Here is a 20,860-nt window from a genome sequence, read left to right as displayed (position 1 = left end):
AAACTAGTGAACATGCACCTGTTAGCCACCCTCCCATCCACCATACTGAATTCAAATTAAGTTGCTAAGGTAAATATCCTAAGATTTCCTTCCTGAAGCAATTTTCTTCTATCTGAATCTCTTAGGAAGAAAAGAAGAGAGGTTCAAAGGCTCTGAGTCTTTAGTTTCTTAATATCCAGCTTAAAGTCAGTATCTCAAAAGGCAGGCTTAGAGTGGCAATACTTTGGTCCCTTCAGCACATTAATTTTAAAATGGTATTAATTGTTCTTTAAAACTGCGGAAATAACATAGTGCACATTTCCATAATTCACTTTTCATTTCTTTCCCTAGAATTGGTATTTGCTGACACAATATTCTTAGCATGGGGAACTATATTAAAAATTAACATTTTTCATATACTTTGAGGAAAAAATCTATAATTTTTATTCAAAGGTAGTAATTTTCCGAGTCTAGAAGCAAAGAAAAAAGTACCTTGTGGTGCTATGCATATTTGGAGATTTTCTTGAGACTCTGATTCAGGTTCAATCTGTAAGTAACCATATTTTGCTATAGGAAACTGTTACTGGAACAGGGCAAGATTTGTTTTGTCCTTTGTCCTTATTGCCAATTTAGCAAGGGACAGGGACCAAGTAGATATAAGAGCATCATTAATTCAAATTGCAACAACTTGAGAAGGTAAGGAATTCCTATTTAAAAGAATTGCCTTCACACTCTTTGTGCTGGCAGTTTTTATACAGTTCAAGAGCTTTTAGTAACGGTGTAAGGGGAAAAAAATCTATGCAGTTAGTCATGTAACAGTATGCTGAAGGTGGGGGTTCAGCTGCAGGACTATCTCCTCTAAGTTCTTCTGGTGTAACATAGGCTCATTTAGCATGACCCTATCTGCTGTCCTTGATAAATCTTCAAGACAGCAGTACCTGGCAACTCTGAGACCATCTGTCTGCCTCTGGGAGTTGTCTGTGAGAAGACTCCCTGTTTTATTAGGATACAAAGTAGAGATTTAAGATAAGCAAATATCCCAGTAGAGCTAAGCCTTTCTTGCATATAAATTCTGCCCATTTTTGTGCAGAAGGTACCAGGGGATATGGATTGGGTCTGGATAATACCTACAGGTCCTTCACCAATGTGGAGCAATTAAAGCTTGACTTACTTGTTTTTCCTTATTTTGTGCCCCTATGGGCATATTGGGGGTGAGGGTAAATCCTCTAAATCTGAATCTTCATCTTTTGGTGTTTCCTCCATTATCAATGGCAATTCTGATTCAAAATGTAATTTGGTATTAAATGGCTCCCGAGATTGTAGTCCCCCTTCTTTCATTAATATAAAATAGAATTTTAAAAATATTGTTGGTGATAATGGCTCATCAGAGTCCCAGTATCCCATGCAGTCTGATTTAAAATCTAGGTATTCGGAACCAAGTCTTCTTTGAATGTTTGATAGAATTTACTAGTATAACTGTCTGGGCCTGGACTTTTATTTTTGGGGAGGTTTTTAATAGTTTTTTTCTATTTCTCCCCTACTAATTGGTCTGTTTAGGCTTTCTGCTTTTTCTTGACTCAGTCTAGGAAGGTTGTATTGTTCTAGAAATTTATCCATTTCTTCTAGATTGTTGAATTTAGTGCCATAAAATTTTTCATAGTATTCTACAATAATTCTTTGTATAAAGTAGCACAACCATTATTGAAGAAAGTATGGTGGTTCCTCAAAAAACTGAAAATAGAACTACCTTATGACCCAGCAATCCCTCTACTGGGTATATACCCCCAAAATTCAGAAACATTGTTATGTAAAGACACATGCAGCCCCATGTTTATTGCAGCATTGTTCACAGTGGCCAAGACATGGAAAGAACCAAAAAACCCTTCAATACAAGACTGGATAAAGAAGATGTGGCACATATACACTATGTAATACTACTCAGCCATAAGAAATGATGACATCGAATCATTTACAACAAAATGGTGGGATCTTGATAACATTATACGGAGTCAAATAAGTAAATCAGAAAAAAACCAAGAACTTCATTATTCCATACATAGGTGGGACATAAAAATGAGACTAAGAGACATGGACAAGAGTGTGGTGGTTCCGGGGAGGGGGGAAGAGGGGAAGGGGGAGGGGAAGGGGCACAAAGAAAACTAGATAGAAGGTGATGGAAGACAATCTGACTTTGGGGGATGGGTATACAACATAATTGATTGACAAGATGACCTGGACATGTTTTCTTTGAACATATGTACCCTTATTTATTGATGTCACCCTAGTAAAATTAATTTAAAAAATAATAAAAAATAAAAATAAAATCTAGGTATTCAGGTTCTCTATTCAAAAGAAATGACAAAATTTTAATTTTGTTTTTGTTTTGGTTGTTCTGAGTTCATTCACATACAATTATCTTTCCAATGGCAATCAAAGTCTCCCATTAGATATGAGTCCCATAAGTATTTTCCAATTTTGTCCTTTAGTTTTGGTGGTCCTGTTGCCAGGACCTCTACTATGTTGTTCTCCTACTGTTTTAGCCAGAATGTCCTATGGTCTAATATGCAAAGAATATTTTTATTAATTTGAGAGCAGCAGAATATCTATATTCTGTTGCTCAGGTAATTTCTATTGGCACACCAGGTTATATGTACAATTTTAATTTAAGGTATGATTATAAGGAGCACTAGGATCCAAGTTAACAATCTTACTAAATTACACATTCTCAATCATTTGACGTAAGGCCATCTACAGTATTTTGATGTATTGTATCTGCCCCTGTTTATTTACTGCCAAACAGTGTTGTATCCTGTGTTGCAGATTGTTTCCTGTTGGAAGAGAGATGCATTCTTGGGAGATTTTACCATTATTTTATAGGGTGGATTTTTCTTAATTTTAGGTGTACTTCCCATCTTAATTTCTGCCTGTTCTAAATGAGGTTTAATAAATTATTCCAGGGTAGGACTGCTTTTTGTTCTTGGTCTACTATTTAGGGCAAAACTTGCTAATTAAGAAGTGCATATGAATTGTTAAATTTTCTATCTATTAATACTGTATGACATTTGACTTTTAATAGCCCACTCTGTCTCTCAGTTATTCCTGATGCTGTTGGGTTATGTGGAAATTCCAATCTATATATTATTTATAGTAGCAAAAGATTGTACTAGGCTGGTTGTAAAATGGGTTTCTTGATCTGAATCTATGATTTTAGGAGTCCTAAAGAACATTTTCCACATATTTAATGTCTTAATTGTAGTGGCTGTTGGTGGTTGTTTTGCCAGCAAAGTGAACATTATAACTGTACAATATGTATATTGATTATCGTACATGCGTATTTTTGTTGCAAAGACCATGGCAAGGGACCAATAAAATCAATGTGGGCTTGAAACGTTGGTATCTGGGGTCTATGTAACCCTGGTTGCTTGTTGTCTGGAATGTATATACACTTTTACAAACTATACATCTATTAATGCCTCTCTTTATGTTTTCTATTTTTGCCTTTATATTTCTGGTTCTAACCATTCTATCATTGATGTTTGTCCTGGATGTCCTAATTGGATATGAATTTTCATTATGAACTGTGGTGAGAAATCTAACTATTCCTCTTATATTTTATATTTATTCCCTTCCCTTTTTAACTTTATCATAGGTATTAGGGGTATTTTATATTCTCCTGTATCTTTATCATTTTGTAGTTTTAACTTTATCTGGTATGTTTTTGTTGTATCCCTAATACTAATTTCTTCACTTACCTTAATTTCTCTTCCTAACTTCTATGCTATTTGATTTTCTAGTGTGGTTGGAGAATTATCTGTGGCATGAGCTGATATATGAGTTACATAGAGCTTTATGTGTGATGTTAATTCATCTAGCTTTTTCCAGTGTTCTCTGGACCAAAGATTCCTTCAATTAATTTGCCAATTATTTTGTTTCCATTTTCCTGACCATTCTGTTATTCCTTTATATACTGCCATTGTATCAGCAAAATATATATGTTGGATAGTCCCTTCTCCATGTTATATTCTACTTCTAGGAGGACTCCTATTAGCTCTGCATGTTGAGCTGAGTCAATCTTTCCTTCCTCGTGAGCGCTGCATTTGTCACGGGATTGAAAGCTGCTGTTCTCCACTTGGTCGGGTCACTGGCTATGGCTATGGGAAGCTGATCCATCTGTAAAACAGGCATTTTTCAGTGAGGGTCTGTATTTAGGACCTACCACCTACAGATTCTCAGGTACCCTTCAGTTCTTGACAATCTGTTTTGGGAGGTCTATCTCCAGTTTGAACACCTCCTCTGTGAGAAGGACTGTTTTGCCAGTGCTCATTATTTCTCTGGAGTCTGTGGACCTGTAAAGCCACAAGCTGAAGCCACCATCATAGCTGCCTGGCCCATGCAGGTTCGCACTACATTTGGAGAGACAGTAATGAAATAATGAAGCCAAGAACTAGGGGGGCATTATTTTTAATCCTAGCTTGCACCCGGCAGGCAAGATAAAGACACACTGGGCTCCAAAACCCACTCATTCAGTGCTCACAAAGCTACTGACTTATCCGAGTTTACTAGAATCAAAGGTTTCTAGCTCACCAGACTTAGTCACCTCTGTTCCCCATCTCCTTCCTTCTCCCTGCACAGACTCTGCACAAACTGGCTTCTCCCTCAGCACTCCACCATCTTGGCTGCTTCTCCTGGTCTCCTCCATGTGGCCTTTCTCTGCTCTCCCCTCTAATGCTAATCTCAGGAAACGTGAGAGAGCAAACTCCTGGTCTGCCCCACTTTATACTGTGAAAGCCAAAACCTTTAATCCAATATACAAACAAGGAAATCTCTGATACAAAGTCACTTATCTGAGGCATAATGAGATTCCTCAGGAGAGTGCACCACCCCACATCAAAAAGAATGGGAAAAACTTAATCCCAAAACCAAACCCCAGGCTACAAGGATCCTGCCTGCCCACAGCCCACCCCCAGCACATATTAATATAATCACTCACATCCCAAGCAAGAAGGGCAACCAATAACACCACCTGGGCAACAGGCTTCCACATGGGCAGCACCATCTTTAATAAAGTGAGCATAATATATTTTATCTGCCCAGCAATCCACCCCTATGCTCACTTTACTACCCATAATCTACACCACCGGCATCCCTGTGCAAAGAAATTAGGCACATTACACAAATTACAACAACATGACAAATCATACAATTTCAACAATTACAAAGGTACATTTCACCAGTCTCTGAGCATTTTGCCAAAAGTGCAAAATGTCCTCTGTCTTCTTTCTAGCCATGGGAAAAGCTTCCCGGGGCAGGGCAGTGTTTCCAGCAAAGCCGCCCTCCACCCCCCATCAGGGTATTTTACATTGTCCAAGACTTGTAAGTCCATCCAACAAAGGAGCCAGCGCCCACTCTGGTCATAGTCTAGGAATCAGTCTAAGCACATGGGGCCTCAGAAACCCCCCTTATTCCTGCCTTCCTGGAAGGTCTTACACTGTCCCAAAGAGGAGCATGTGGCGATGGCAGTCAGCATTTTCATCTCTACTCCAGAGAGCATGATGGCACTACCCCTATGTCCCAAAATCGCAGACATACCAGACTTGTAGTAGGTACTCCTTGCTGCTGGACTCTCACCTTCTGGAGACTGTGGATTGAAATTCCAGCCTGATTCTCCTTACTCTCCAAAAAGGAAATGGAAACATCAGCTCCTGCTGCTGGTCTTGAGCCCCGGGCAACTACCACCTTCTGCTCCACATACCTTGCAGTCCCGGCCTGAGCCCTGGATTCCTGCTGCTGCTGGCTCTCCACAATGTTTAAAGCATGTTCCATCTCATGAACCTGTGATTCCTCCTTGTAAAACAAATAGCCACGGCCACCATCACAGCTGCCTGGCCCATGCAGGCTTGCATTAGATTTGGACAGACGGTAATGAAACAAGGGAGCCAAGAACTGGTGGCCATGATTTTTAATCCTAGCTTGCACCTTGCAGGCAAGTAAAAACACACACTGGGATTTAAAACCCACTCATTGAGTGCTCAGAAAGCTATTGACTTATCCGAGTTTTCTAGAGTCAAAGGTTTCTAGCTCACCAGACTTATTTACCTCTGTTCCCCATCTCCTTCCTTCTCTCTGCACAAATTGCCTTCTCCCTCAGCACTCCTCCATCTTTGCTGCTTCTCCTGGCCTGTTCTACATGGGCTTTCTCTGCTCTCCCCTCTAATGCTAATCTCAGAAACCATGAGAGAGCAAGCTTCTGGTCTGCTCCACTTTATAGTATAAAAATAAAAACTTTTTTTTTTTTGTATTTTCCTGTAGTTGGAAACGGGGAGGCAGTCAGACAGACTCCCACATGCGCCCAACTGGGATCCACCAGGCATGCCCACCAGGGGGCGATGCTCTGCCCATCTGGGGCATCGCTCTGTTGCAACTGGGGCCATGCTAGCTCCTGAGGCAGAGGCCATAGAGCCATCCCCAGCGCCTGAGCCAACTTTGCTCCAATAGAGCCTTGGCTGCAGGAGGGGAAGAGAGAGACAGGGAGGAAAGAGAGGGGGAGGGGTGGAGAAGCAGATGGGCGCTTATCCTGTGTGCCCTGGCCAGGAATCGAACCTGGGACTCCCGCATGCCAGGACGATGCTCTACCACTGAGCCAACCGGTCAGGGCCAAAATAAAAACCTTTTAATCCAACATACAAACAAGGAAGTCTCTGATACAGTCACTTATCTGAGGCATAATGAGATTCCTCAGGAGAGTGCACCACACCACATCAAAAAGGGTGGAACAGGCTTAGTACCAAAACCAAGCCCCAGGTTACAAGGATCCTGCCTGCCAACAGCCCGCCTCCAACACACATTAATATAATCACGCCCATCCCAAGCAAGAACGGCAACCAATACCACCACCTGGACGATGGGCTTCCACGTGGGCAGCACCATCTTTAACAAAGTGAGCATAATAAATTTTATCTACCTAACAGTACCATTTCCATGCCAGTACACTTTCCTCAATTTGAGTACCTCCCAATTCCTCAACCGATATTTTAAGCCATGCTTTGAGGGGTAGTGAATCTGACTATTATTGGTATTTGCCCTATTAGTGGCTCTGTAAGAAAAGCACTGCATATAATAACCAAATATGTTTCTCTTAGGGCGAATATTTATTGTGGCAGTACAGGAATCTTTGGGACCAGAAATTTACTAGTATTCTTTGTTTATTCCTCGGTCCTTTTTATATAGGCCTCCACATCCATGACTTTCAGTGAATATTATGTCTAATGTGATTGTATCTCCTGGTTTTGGTGCTGCTAATTTTTGATGTGCTCTAAATATTCTTTTAATTGTTCTAGGGCTTCCTGTTGCTCTTTCCCTTATGGAAATTCTATTGCCTTCCTACTTACTTTATACTATATATTGATTCCACTAATACTGACAAGTATGGAATGTGATTTCTCCACTATGCAAATAATCCCATTAATTGTTGGGTTTCCTTTCTATTTCCAGGGGCCTTAAGGCTAAGTATTTTATTTACTATCATTTCTGGTATTTTTCTACCATCTGAGATCCATTGAATTCCTAAAAATTTTACTTCTTTCCCTGAGAGTTTTATTTTTTCTCTATTTATTATCCATCTTGTGCCTTTCAGTCATTCTACTAGTTTGTTTAGGTTTTCCTGAAGGTTTTTTTGTTTTTAATATACATTATTAGATCATCAATATATGTAATAATTTTGGATTTTTAATCTTTTGGGTTTATGCTAGATGCTAATAAATTATGTCAACTGTTGGTAAATTTTTATATTTCTCTGGCAGCCTTTTAAATTGATACTGCTTTCCTTGCCATTTAAAGGTTGTAATTGGTTTGAAATCTTCATGAATGGATTTTGCAAAGAACATATTTGAGAGTTCAATCACTGCCATAAATTTTAGATTGTCTATTTGTAAGATGTTAATTACTTCTTTTTAAAATTTATTTATTAAATTTAATGCAGTGACATTGATAAATCAGGGTACATATGTTGAGAGAAAACATCTCTAGATTATTTTGACATTTGATTGTGCTGTATACCCCTCCCCCAAAGTTAAATTGTCTTCTGTCACCTTCTATCTGGTTTTCTTTGTACCCCTCCCCTCCCCCAACCCCTCTCTCATTCTTCACCCCATACCCCCTTCCCCCACCCCCCACCCCTGTTGCCATCACGTTCTTGTTCATGTCTCAGAGTCTCAATTTTATGTCCCTTCTATGTATGGATTCATATAGTTCTTAGTTTTTTTTTCTGATTTACTTATTTCACTCCGTATAATGTTGTCAAGGTCCATGCATGTTATTGTAAATGATCCGATGTCATCATTTCTTATGTCTGAGTAGTACTCCATAGTATATATGTACCAAAGCTTTTTAATCCACTCGTCCTCTGACGGACACTTGGGTTGTTTCCAGATCTTCGCTATTGTGAACAATGCTGCCACAAATATGGGGGTGCATTTCTCCTTTTCGAGCCATTCTATGGTGTCCTTGGGGTATATTCCTAAAAGTGGGATAGCTGGGTCAAAAGGCAGTTCGATTTTCAGTTTTTTGAGGTATCTCCATACTGTTTTCCACAGAGGCTGCACCAGTCTGCATTCCCACCAGCAGTGCAGGAGGGCTCTCTTTTCTCCACATCCTCGCCAGCACTTATTCTGTGTTGTTTTGTTGATGAGCGCCATTCTGACTGGTGTGAGGTGATATCTCATTGTGGTTTTAATTTGCATTTCTCTAATGATTAGTGATGTTGAACATTTTTTCATATGCCAGTTGGCCATCTGTATGTCCTCTATGGAGAAGTGTCTATTCATCTCTTTTGCCCATTTTTGGATTGGATTGTTTGTCTTCCTGATGTTGAGATTTACGAGTTCTTTATAAATTGTGGTTATTAACCCCTTATCAGACGTATTGTCAAATATGTTCTCCCATTGTGTAGTTTGTCTTTTTATTCTGTTCTTGTTGTCTTTAGCTGTGCAAAAGCTTTTTAGTTTGATATAGTCCCATTTGTTTATCCTGTCTTTTATTTCACTTCCCCATGGAGATAAATCAGCAAATATATTGCTCCAAGAGATGTCTGAGAGCTTACTGCCTATGTTTTCTTCTAAGATGCTTATGGTTTCACGGCCTACATTTAAGTCTTTTATCCATTTTGAGTTTATTTTTGTGAGTGGTGTAAGTTGGTGGTCTAGTTTCATTTTTTTGCAGGTAGCTGTCCAATTTTCCCAACACCATTTGTTAAAGAGGCTGTCTTTACTCCATTGTATTTTCTTGCCTCCTTTGTCAAATATCAGTTGTCCATAGAACTGTGGGTTTATTTCTGGGTTCTCTGTTCTGTTCCATTGATCTATATGCCTGTTCTTATGCCAGTACCAGGCTGTTTTGAGTACAACGGCCTTGTAGTATAACTTGATATCAGGAAGTGTGATACCTCCCACTTTATTCTTCTTTTTTAAGATTGCTGAGGCTATTCGTGTCCTCTTTTGGTTCCATATAAATATTTGGAATATGTGTTCTATATCTTTGAAGTATGTCATTGGTATTTTAATTGGTATTGCATTGAATTTATAGATTGCTTTGGGAAATATAGACATTTTAATGATGTTTATTCTTCCTAACCATGAGCACGGTATATGCTTCCACTTGTTTGTATCTTCCTTGATTTCTTTTATCAATGCTTTGTAATTTTCTGAGTACAAGTCTTTAGTCTCCTTGGTTAAGTTTATTCCTAGGTACTTTATTTTTTTGGTTGTAATTGTGAAGGGGATTATTTCCTTAATTTCTCTTTCTGACTGTTCATTGTTGGTGTATAAAAATGCCTCTGATTTCTGAGTATTGATTTTATATCCTGCCACTTTACTGAATTCATTTATCAGGTCCAGTAGCTTTTTGACTGAAGCTTTAGTGTTTTCTATATACAATATCATATCATCTGCAAGTAATGATAGTTTTACTTCTTCTTTTCCCACTTGAATTCCTTTTATTTTTTCTTCTTGTCTGATAGCTGTGGATAGGACTTCCAGGACCATGTTAAATAAGAGTGGTGAAAGGGGGCACCTCTGCCTTCTTCCTGATCTTAAGGGAATTGCTTTTAATTTTGGCCCATTGAGTATGATGTTGGCTGTGGGTTTCTCATAGATGGCTTTTATCATGTTGAGGTATGTTCTCTGCACACTTTGCTGAGAGTTTTGATCATGAATGGGTACTGGATTTTATCAAATGCTTTTTCTGCATCTATTGAAATTATCATATGGTTTTTCTCCTTCTTTTTGTTTATGTGATGAATCACATTGATTGATTTACAAATATTGTACCAGCCTTGCCTCCCCAGAATAAATCCCAATTGAACTTGGTGTATGATTTTTTCCATATATTTTTGGATCCAGTTTGCTAATATTTTCTTGAAGATTTTAGCATCTATATTCATCAGAGATATTGGCCTATAATTTTCTTTCTTTGTGTTGTCTTTGCCTGGTTTTGGAATCAGAATTATGCTCGCCTCATAAAAGGAGCTTGGAAGTCTTCCTTCCTCTTGAATTTTTTGAAATAGTTTGAGAAGGATAGGAGTTAGTTCTTCTTTGAATATTTGGTAGAATTCTGTTGTGAAGCCATTGGGCCCTAGACTTTTCTTTGTTGGGAGTTTTTTGATAACTGTTTCAATCTCCTTTGTTGTAATTGGTCTGTTTAGGTTTTCTGATTCTTCCAGATTGATTTTTGGAAGATTGTATGTTTCAAGGAATTTGTCCATTTCATCTAGGTTGTCTAGTTTTTGGCATACAGTTCTTCATAGTATTTTCTTACAATATTTTGTGTTTCTGTTGTGTCAGTTGTTATTTTTCCTCTCTCATTTCTAATGTTATTTATTTGAGTCCTCTCTCTCTTTTTCTTGGTGAGTCTAGTTAAAGGTTTATCAATCTTGTTTACCTTTTCAAAAAACCAGCTCCTAGTTTCATTGATCTTCTGTATTGTTTCTTTAGCCTCTATGTCATTTATTTCTGCTCTGATCTTTATTATTTCCTTCCTTCTAATATATTTGGGCTTTACTTGCTGTTCTTTTTCTAATTCTTTTAGATGCAGGGTTGAGTTGTTTATTTGAGCTTTTTCTAGCTTCTGAAAGTGTGCCTGTAGTGCTATGAACTTCCCTCTCAGCACTGCTTTCGCTGTGTCCCATAAATTTTGAGTTGCTGTATGCTCGTTGTCATTCGTTTCTAGGAATTTTTTTATTTCTTCTTTGATCTCATTCTTAATCCATTCATTATTTAACACCCTGTTATTTAGTTTCCATGTGTTTGAGAATTTTTGAGCTTTTCTGTTGTGATTCATTTCTAGTTTCATGACATTGTGATCAGAGAAAGTGCTTCATATGATTTCAGTCTTCTTAAATTTGTTGAAAGCACTTTTGTGCCCTAATATGTGGTCTATCCTAGAGAATGTACCATGAGCACTTGAAAAGAATGTATATTCTGCTGCTTTAGGGTGAAAGGTTCTGAAGATATCTATTAAATCGAGTTGATCTAGTGTTTTCAATAAGTCTGCTGTTTCTTTGTTCATTTTCTTTCTTGAAGATCTATCTAGTGATGTTAGTGGGGTATTGAAATTCCCTACTATTATAGTATTGCTGTTGATCTCGCCCTTTAAATCCATCAAAGTCTGCTTTATATATTTAGGTGCTCCTATATTAGGTGCATAGATATTTATAATATTTATATCTTCCTGTTGGATTACTCCCTTTATCATTATGTAGTGGTCTTCTATATCTCTTACTATATCCTTTGTTTTAAAGTCCAATTTGTCTGATATAAGTATTGCTACCCCAGCTTTTATTTTTCATTTCCGTTTGCATGAAACATTTTTTCCATCCTTTTACCTTCAATCTATGTGTGTCTTTTGTTCTAAGGTGTGTCTCTTGTATGTATGGGTCCTGTTTTCTTATCCACGCAGCTACCCTATTTCTTTTGATTGGATCATTTAATTCATTACATTTAAGGTTATTATTGATATGTAGTTGTTTATTGCCATTTTCTTCTTTAAAGGTGTATTCCTTTTTTTTTTTCTGTATTCTTTTCCCACTTTGATCTGTTTACAACAGGCCCCTTAACATTTCCTGCAGCATTGTTTTGGTTGTAATGAATTCCTTGAGTTGTTTTTTGTCTGGGAAGCTTTTTATTTCTCTTTCAATTTTAAACAATAGCCTTGCTGGATAAAGTAGTCTTGGTTGTAGGTTCTTGTTCTGCATTACTTTGAATATTTCTTGCCATTCCCTTCTGGCCTCAAGTGTTTCTGTTGAGAAGTCAGATGTCATCCTTATGGGGGCTACTTTGTAGGTGATAACTTTTTTTCTCTTGCAGCTTTTAATATTTTCTCTTTATTGCTTAGCTTTGGTATTTTAATTATGATGTGTCTTGGTGTAGGTTTCTTTGGGTTTCTCTTTAATGGAGTCATCTGTGCTTCTTGGATTTGTGAGAGTTTCTCTTGCATTAATTTAGGGAAGTTTTCAGCTATGATATGATTGAACAAAGTCTCTATCCCTTGTTCTTTTTCTTCTTCTTTAGGAACCCCTATGATGCAGATGTTATTTCTCTTCATGTTGTCACAGAGCTCTCTAAGAGTTTCCTCTGACTTTTTGAGTCTCTTTTCTCTTTTCTTTTCTGCTTTCATGCCTTCATTCCAGTTGTCCTCTAACTCACTGATTTGATCCTCTGCTCTATCTATCCTGATTTTAATTCCTTCCATTGTGGTCTTTATTTCTGATATTGTATTTGTCGTCTCCAACTGATTCTTTTTCATACTTGCTATTTCTTTATTTAGGTTTTCATACTGACACTCCATTGTTGTTCTAAGATCCCTAAGCATCCTTACAATCATTATTTTGAACTCCGCATCTGGAATTTTGATTATTTCCATATCACTCAGTTCATCTCTCGAAGGTGTCTCTTGTGGTTTCATTTGGATTGCACTCCTTTGTCTTCTCATCCTATCTTTTGGGTGTTTTATTTATAGAGTTGGTTGATTCTAGGCTTGGTGTTGTCTGCCTCCAGTTTTCAGTTGTGTTATTTCTAGGTCTTCTTGGGTTGGTATCAGCTGTTATCTGTAATCCACTTTCAGATTTGGGCAGCTTTGAAGTCTTGATTTGTTTGTTTTCTTAACAGGTGATAGTATTGTTTGCTGATCTCAGCAGGGGGCTTCCTTGAAACTGTATCCAGGAATGCGATGGGTGTAACCTGAGACTCTGAAGGCCTCTTCAGCCAGCTAATCTCACTGGGGGCAGGGTGTTTTCTCAGCTTCAGTAGGGGGAGTTGTATCTCAGATCTCCATGGAGACCTCAGTTATTGCTCCTCCTCCCCACTTCTTGTTTTCAGCTGTGTCTTGTTGCGCTGATTGGAGCTGGAGAGATGTCCAGAGATCTCTGATCTGGAATCATTTCAGCTCTGTTTTGTGAAAGGTTCAGTCCCTCCCCCAGCTATGGCCGCCTCCAGCATGGATGAGTCAGCCCTTTTAGCTTGTCTCTTGCATTCCTTAGCCCCTCACAGTCTGTCCCTCTCCCTGTCCTCTCCACCTGGGAGATAAGCTGGCCCTTTCAATGCACCTTGCTCCCTGGTCGCCAGGCAAGTGGCTGTGAGCAGTAGTTTCTGCTCCCCTCCCTCCGAGATCCTCTCTGGGCTCTCAGCCCCACCCCCCCTCCATTCCTGGAAAACAGAGGAGGTTCAGGGGCTCCGTACCAGGACTCCTGTGGTTTCTTCTTTGCTCCTTGGTTTTTGAGAGCTGTTCTTGCAGTTCAGAGTTGGTTTCTCATGCTGATTTTTCCTAAATTGATTTGTATTCCAGTTTGGTGGTGAGAGCTGGGCGTCTGTGCATCCGCCTACTCCGCTGCCATATTTTTCTCCCAACCAGCATTTTGTTCTTTCACACGTGTTATGGAACTTGGGAGGAAATAGTACTGGAAACCGCAGTTTTCCCAATGCAGAACATGCAGCAGACTGGAAAATCTACTCCCCCGGCTGCCACGTTCCCTGGAGAGGTGGAGGAACCGTTAATTACTTCTTATACATGAAGTAAAGTTCCATTTATACTAGGAGAATTTTTGTTGATATTTCTATCATCTATGGTAATTCTACAGGTTTCATTTTTTTTTTTTTTACTGGCCAAACTGGACTATTTTATATAAGTGATCTTAATACCTAAATTATGTCTTCATCTATTAATTTATTTATGACCTCTATCACCTTTTGTTGTCTGTCTTTTAGTAAGTATTGTGGGGTAAATTACGCTATTAAGGGTTCCAATAAAAATATGAGTTTTATTTGCAACTGTGTTAGATTTGTTTGAAATTTATTTATCCTTGGTGTATTTATATTTTTGGCTCCAATAAATGCAGTAATATATCTATTTCTTTAACATTTTGGAAATTTGGGTTTACATAAAAGGTTACTTTCTTTGTTAATCCTTTATAATATATAATTCCATCTCCTGCTGCTGCTATTAATGAATCCCTGTTATTCCTACAACTCCAATTAACCTTTTTGAATGGTATATTCTCTTTAATAATTAGACTTGGGAACCTGTATCTATAAAAAATTGTGTTTGAAATTTTTACCACTATCTGGGAATTTTACTTCAAGGGTAATGTAAGGTATGTTATCTCTTGGTTTATATGTATAATTATACTGCTTAATTTTTTTGCCACTGCTTATAATTTCCCCCCTGTTGTTCCTCAGGGGATCATTCCAGTTTATTGAGTCTTTTTGCTGGAATGGCTTACTTACATTTTCATTTTGATCTGAGAAAGGGTTACTCATATTTTCTCTAATTTTGGTTGTGATTTCCCTGTTGTTCCCTGAAAGAGTTGTTATTTTTATTTTTTTACTCTGGTTTTTTTTTGTTTTGTTTTGTTTTTTAATTTTTATTTTATTTTATTTATTCATTTTAGAAAGGAGAGAGAAAAAGAAGAGAGGGAGGGAGGAGCAGGAAGCATCAACTCCCATATGTGCCTTGACCAGGCAAGCCTAGGGTTTCGAACTGGTGACCTCAGCATTTCCAGGTCGATGCTTTATCCACTGCACCACCACAGGTCAGGCTATTTTTTTATTAAATGGATTTATTTTACAATAAGAGGCTTGGATTTTTAAACAATTGAGGTTTCCCTGTTTAATAAGGTCCTTGTATAATGATTTAAAGTTGTTGTTTTTTTTGTGATAGAGACAGAGAGAGGGATAGACAGACAGGAAGGAAGAGAAATGAGAAGCATTAACTCTTCATTGTGGTGCCTTAGTTGTTCACTGATTGCTTTCTCACATGTGACTTGACCGGGGGACTACAGGAGAGCTAATGACCCCTTGCTCAAGCCAGCAACCTTGGGCTCAAGCTGGTGAGCCTTGCTCAGACCAGATGAGCCCACATTCAAGCTGGCAACCTTGGGGTTTTGAACCTGGAGCCTCAGCATTTCAGTATGACACTATCCACTGGGCCACCACCAGTCAGTCTGAAGTTGTTATTTTTATTATTCATTTTTTAATATTGGAAACTATTTGTGGCTCTTTTTTCTAGGTCTGGCATGGTTGTGCAGTATGTAAATTTATTTTCCCCTATATAAGTACTCATGTAATTATATCCTTTCTCTAATGTTCTCTGCTGTGGATGCTCCTTGTAACAATTTTTGTAAAGGTTTTTTTTTTTTATTCTCAAGGGCTCTATGTATAGATATAAGTGTTCTGATCATCCCTGATGAATTTTTCTTTTTCCATGGGTTTTTCGATTTATTCTCATATATACTTAGTAAATGTACTAGCTTTCTTAACTGTATCTTTAAATCTCCTATTTCTGTCTATCTAGATTTTATTGTTCCTGATTTAGGTCTATCATGGGATATGCTATTTTCCGTGCTTCCTTAATCCAGCTCCATAATTATGCTATTCTGTCCTTATGCTTATCTATTAGCATTCCTAGTTGGTGTTTAATTTTTGGGTTTTCAATTGCATCTATAACTGCTTTTAATTCACCTGTAGCTAGGAAGGTTGTATGTCCTCCCTGTCCATAAATTTTTATTAGCCAATCTACATCTGTATTATTTGCTTGAATTGTTTTTCCTAAATCTGCTAATTCTGTTTGGATGTTTGCATTAAATTCAATAGTTTCCCCATTATTAGCATCTTCTTGTTTTATAGTTTTATTTCTTATTACTACTGGCTCTGATTTGATATTTGCTAATACTTTTCCTGATAATTCCTTGCCTTTATGTCTATCTATATCTATTTATTTGATGGTTTGGAGGAGAATTCCTGTAATTTCTTCTCCTTCTGCCTTTTCTATAATGGGGTTTAAGTTGCTTGAGTTTTTTAGATTGCATGAGAGATTTTTTTTTTTCAACTAGGACTTTAAACCTTTTCTTTATGAAGTCTTTAGTAATTCTCTAATGACTTTCTGAAGTGGTGTTGTAAGGGTCTTTCTTTCTTAAATATTCTTCTAAATAAAGTTCTAATATTTTTTTATTTTTCTTCTTAATACTAATTTTTAAGTATTAATCTGTATCTCCAAATGGATAAACCTTTTATGGGTTAGTATGTGGATATTTTAAATTAGTTTCTACTCTATGTTTCCTTCAGGACTGTCTTCGGCCTTTAGTTACTTTCAGCTTTAAGAAATATTTTCATAAATTTGTTCTGGTGCTAATTTTGTAGTTCTTTTTAATAATATTTTTATAATTTGTGGGCTTTAAAATGGTTTTCTCAGAGTTGCCTTTCAAAAATGGCAATCATTTGCTAGTCCACCTTGGGATATTATCTCTGCTTAGTATAGGTTTAGTATACCCCCCTGACTAGGTGTTGGTCAAATAAGTTAGGGAAATATGATTTTTATGTTTACTTGCTTATAGTTTGCATTGGGGGCTGGGCACCACCAGGTATTTGTGGTCTGTGAAATTGCAAATTGCATTCCTGCTTGAGAGGGGCCATTGATTTGCTAATGTTTGCTGGAAGAGAGGTTTTTGAGTCAGAAAGATTTGAAAAACAGAGAAGAGGGGAAAAAAGAAGCTATGTTTGCAAAGTGAGAGAGGAGAGAATGAGGAGTGCTGAAGAAGAAGCTATGTTGGTAGGGAAAGAGAAGGTGTTCAGATGGGAACCAGATCTGAGTGCCTTTGGGAGCCCTAAGTAAAGAGAAATGTTTTTCCTGTGTGTTGCTTGTCGGCCGGTGCAAGACTTTAGTAAAGTTATGGCCCAACATTCTTTGGCTCCACTGTTTCTTTGCCATGTCTCCAATTTCAATGAAAACGTGCAAGTGAATGGCAGTGATGGCCATGACTACTGGCCATACACTAGGTCAGACCCAAAGATGGAAGAATAAATGTGTGCCTCTTAGTATTGGCAGGTGGGTATATACCCCCAACTAGGTCAGACCTGGAGATGGAAGAAGTTTCCCTCAGCTTCCAGTAGATGGCCTTAAAACTTTAGGAGGTCAAAAGATATATTTAGTTTTCGGTGTATGACCACTAAACCATATGGAGTTTACAAATTTCGCTGCACTTCTACCCTCTAATTTTAAGCATGGAATTTCCAATTTAAATTATATTTTTAAGGCTGAGTGCCAACTATGCCAATTGTCTTAGTAGAGCTAAAGCTCTCCATCAATCAGGTGTCCCTGATTTGATTTCTCATACAGTGGGACACTCCTACTTAATAGCAGGGGTGGCAACATCTTTAAGACTACACTTGAGGTGGCTATGAAGATTCTACTTATTGGTACCGAGACCAATGGCCACTGGAGGAAAGACATGACTGACACACAAGTTAGTTTCAAGAATCACACAGGCAGTTTATTACTCAAAAATCCTTATGACATGCCTGGGTACAGCTTAATGGGGCCCCATTGGTGTGCTCCTTTCAGCTCTCCTTCATCAGAGGAACGTGGAGACAGTCCCCATTCAACATTGGAGTCTGGATGACTAACTACAGCTGGGGACCCTTTGATTTAAGTACCTTTTCTGGTATATGCCTTCTAACAGGTATTAATCTACAGGAGTATCACATCAAGCCACTTTTTGGGAGTTTTTCTCAGGTAGCTCTTTTTTATGTTAATTTGAAGATTGTCAAATCAAGACATTTAGGGAATTCCTTTCAGGGAGCTCTCTTTTATGTTAATCTATAAAATTTTCACATCCAGACAATTTTAGAACATTTCTCTGGAAGGAGCTTTTTTTTATTTATGTATAATTTCACACACACACTAACTGGGCCCTGCACAAAGGTCATAGTCTTGACTATCATATCCTTACACACTAGATTAACTCCCACCCAGAGGGTGTAGTCTTATTTACTTGCTTTAATGGCTTTTAATATTGTAATATATTTCTATATATTTTCTATATTTTTCTATGCACTTAATTAGTATAACATTGTATTACTGTAATAGTAAACTAAGTTTCTAATTAATTTATAGGCCTTAACTTTTCACAGTAAATCTTGTGACTAAGTTTTTGCTAACAACTATTGTGAATTAAACTCCCATAATTGTCAAGTTCCTTTCTATTGTAAACTTTTCCTGACATTTCTATGAAGGTAAACTTTTGCCTGAATTTCAATGTAAAGTCCAGGGAGCCATTAAGAGAGAGTAGTAAACTGATTAACTATTTTGTAACCCTTACATGTTTCCTATTTATTGTAACTGAAAAGCTAGTATTACTGAAACCAAATTTCTTACTTTTAAGCTTTCCTATCAAAACATAGTTTTCGGGATCCCACGGAGAATTGGTAGCAAGTTTTGTGTGTACTCCCTCCCTGCGATGGCTCAGCTCCAGACACAGTTCTTCACTGACAACAAGAAATATGCAGTAGATGATGTCCCTTTCTCAATCCCTGCAGCTTCTGAAATTGTTGACCTTAGTAACATCATTAATAAATTGTTTCAGGCCAACAATGAGATCCACAAACATGTGGAGTTCTATTTTCTTATCAAGGGCAAGTTTCTGCGAATGCTCTTGGTCAAACACATGGAACTGGAAAACATCTCATCGGAAGAGGTTGTGGAACTCGAATACGTGCTGAAGTATAGTGCACCTCAGCCAGAGTAGTGCTTATTCCATGATGACTGTATCAGTTCAAGCAAAGGGGCAGAGGAATGGATCTTGACTGGTTCTTATGATAAGACTTCTCGGATCTGGTCCTTTGAAGGAAAGTCAATAATGACAATTGTGGGACATACAGATGTTGTAAAATATTTGGCCTGGGTAAAAAAAGACAACTTGTCTTGCCTGTTATGGAGTGCCTCTCTGGATCAGACTATTCTCCTGTGGGAGTGGAGTGTTGAGAGACACAAAGCAAAAGCCTTGCACTGCTGCCGAGGCCACTCCGGAAGTGTGGACTCCATAGCTCTTGATAGCACAGGAACCAAATTTTGCAGTGGCTCCTGGGATAAGATGTTAAAGATCTGATCTAAAGTTCCTACAGATGAAGAAGATGAAATGGAAGAGTCAACAAATCGACCAAGAAAGAAACAGAAAACAGAGCATTTGGGACTAACGAGGAAGCCCATAGTGATGCTCTCTGGCCACAAGGAAGCCATTTCCCCAGTGTTGTGGTCAGATGCTGAAGAAATCTGCAGTGAATCCTGGGACAACACAGTTAGAGTGTGGGATGTTGAGTCTGGCAGTCTTAAGTCAACTTTGACAGGAAATAAAGTGTTTAATTGTATCTCCTATTCTCCACTTTGTAAACGTTTAGCATCTGGAAGCACAGATAGGCATATCAGACTGTGGGATCCCCAAACTAAAGATGGTTCTCTGGTGTCACTGTCCCTAACCTCACATACAGGCTGGGTCACAGTTGTAAAGTGGTCTCCTACCCATGAGCAGCAGCTGATCTCAGGTTCTTTGGATAACATGGTCAAGTTGTGGGATACAAGAAGTTGTAAGGCTCCTCTCTATGATTGGGCTGCACATGAAGACACAGTTCTGAGTGTAGACTGGACAGATACAGGGTTACTTCCGAGTGGAGGAGCAGACAATAAGTTGTATTCCTACAGATACTTACCTACCACTTCCCATGTGGGGGCATAAAAGTGAATGATGAAGTTGACTACAGAGATTCTTTCTATAAATGTAATTGATAGAAAATACTCAGATTATATCAGTGCAGATCACCCCTGATAATAGTTATTACTGTCTTTTTCTTTATTTTGTATTAATTATATAACAGTTTGTATTTATAAAATATAAAATGTGGCTTGCATTGTCTACCTTAGGCAAACTCTTGAAATTAAACTGAGTTTATTATTAAAAAAAAAACAAAAAAACATAGTTTTGGTAGATTTTTGAGGACCCTCCAAAATTAATTTGTTTAATGATCTTTATAAAAGTCACTTAGTCCAAATCTTACACATAACAACAATAATAATAATAATAATAATAATAATTTAAACAGATTTCTTGTGGGATATTAACACTCTAAATATACGTAGAGGTGTTCTGATACATACAGACTGCAGTTTGTTTGGAAAGACAAATGCCCTTTACACTTTTTTTTTAAATAAAAACTTCATGGATGGTTTCCAAGTTGGCTCATGAGACTATTTTTAAAACTTTGTCCATTACATGCATATCATTTTGGATTTTGTTCATAATAAGCAATAAATAAGAATATTTATTCTTTTTAAAATTTTCTTTACTGAATCCAATATTCTCATTAAAGAAATCTCTATACCCAGATAAAGGTTCACACACAAAAATGTAATTTTTAAATGCAAATATATCATTTTAACAATAGAATTTACCTTATTCTTAAAAAAAGATTGGGCCCTGCCTGGTGGCTTAGTGGATAGAGTGTTGGCCTGGTGTATGGATGTCCTAGGTTTGATTCCCAGTCAAAGCATACTGGAGAAACAGCCATCT

General features: G+C 37.8%; 1 pseudogene; it reads left to right on the top strand.

Moving 5' to 3' along the window:
- The first annotated feature begins 18,757 nt into the window (after positions 1-18,757).
- Positions 18,758-20,110, top strand: LOC136316893 (ribosome biogenesis protein WDR12 pseudogene; annotated as a pseudogene).
- The last annotated feature ends 750 nt before the right edge of the window (positions 20,111-20,860 follow it).

This window comes from Saccopteryx bilineata, chromosome X, assembly GCF_036850765.1.
Source record: "Saccopteryx bilineata isolate mSacBil1 chromosome X, mSacBil1_pri_phased_curated, whole genome shotgun sequence".
NCBI classification, from domain to species: domain Eukaryota; kingdom Metazoa; phylum Chordata; class Mammalia; order Chiroptera; family Emballonuridae; genus Saccopteryx; species Saccopteryx bilineata.
Note: the sequence above shows the minus strand (reverse complement) of the source record. Positions and strands in the feature narration are given on the sequence as shown.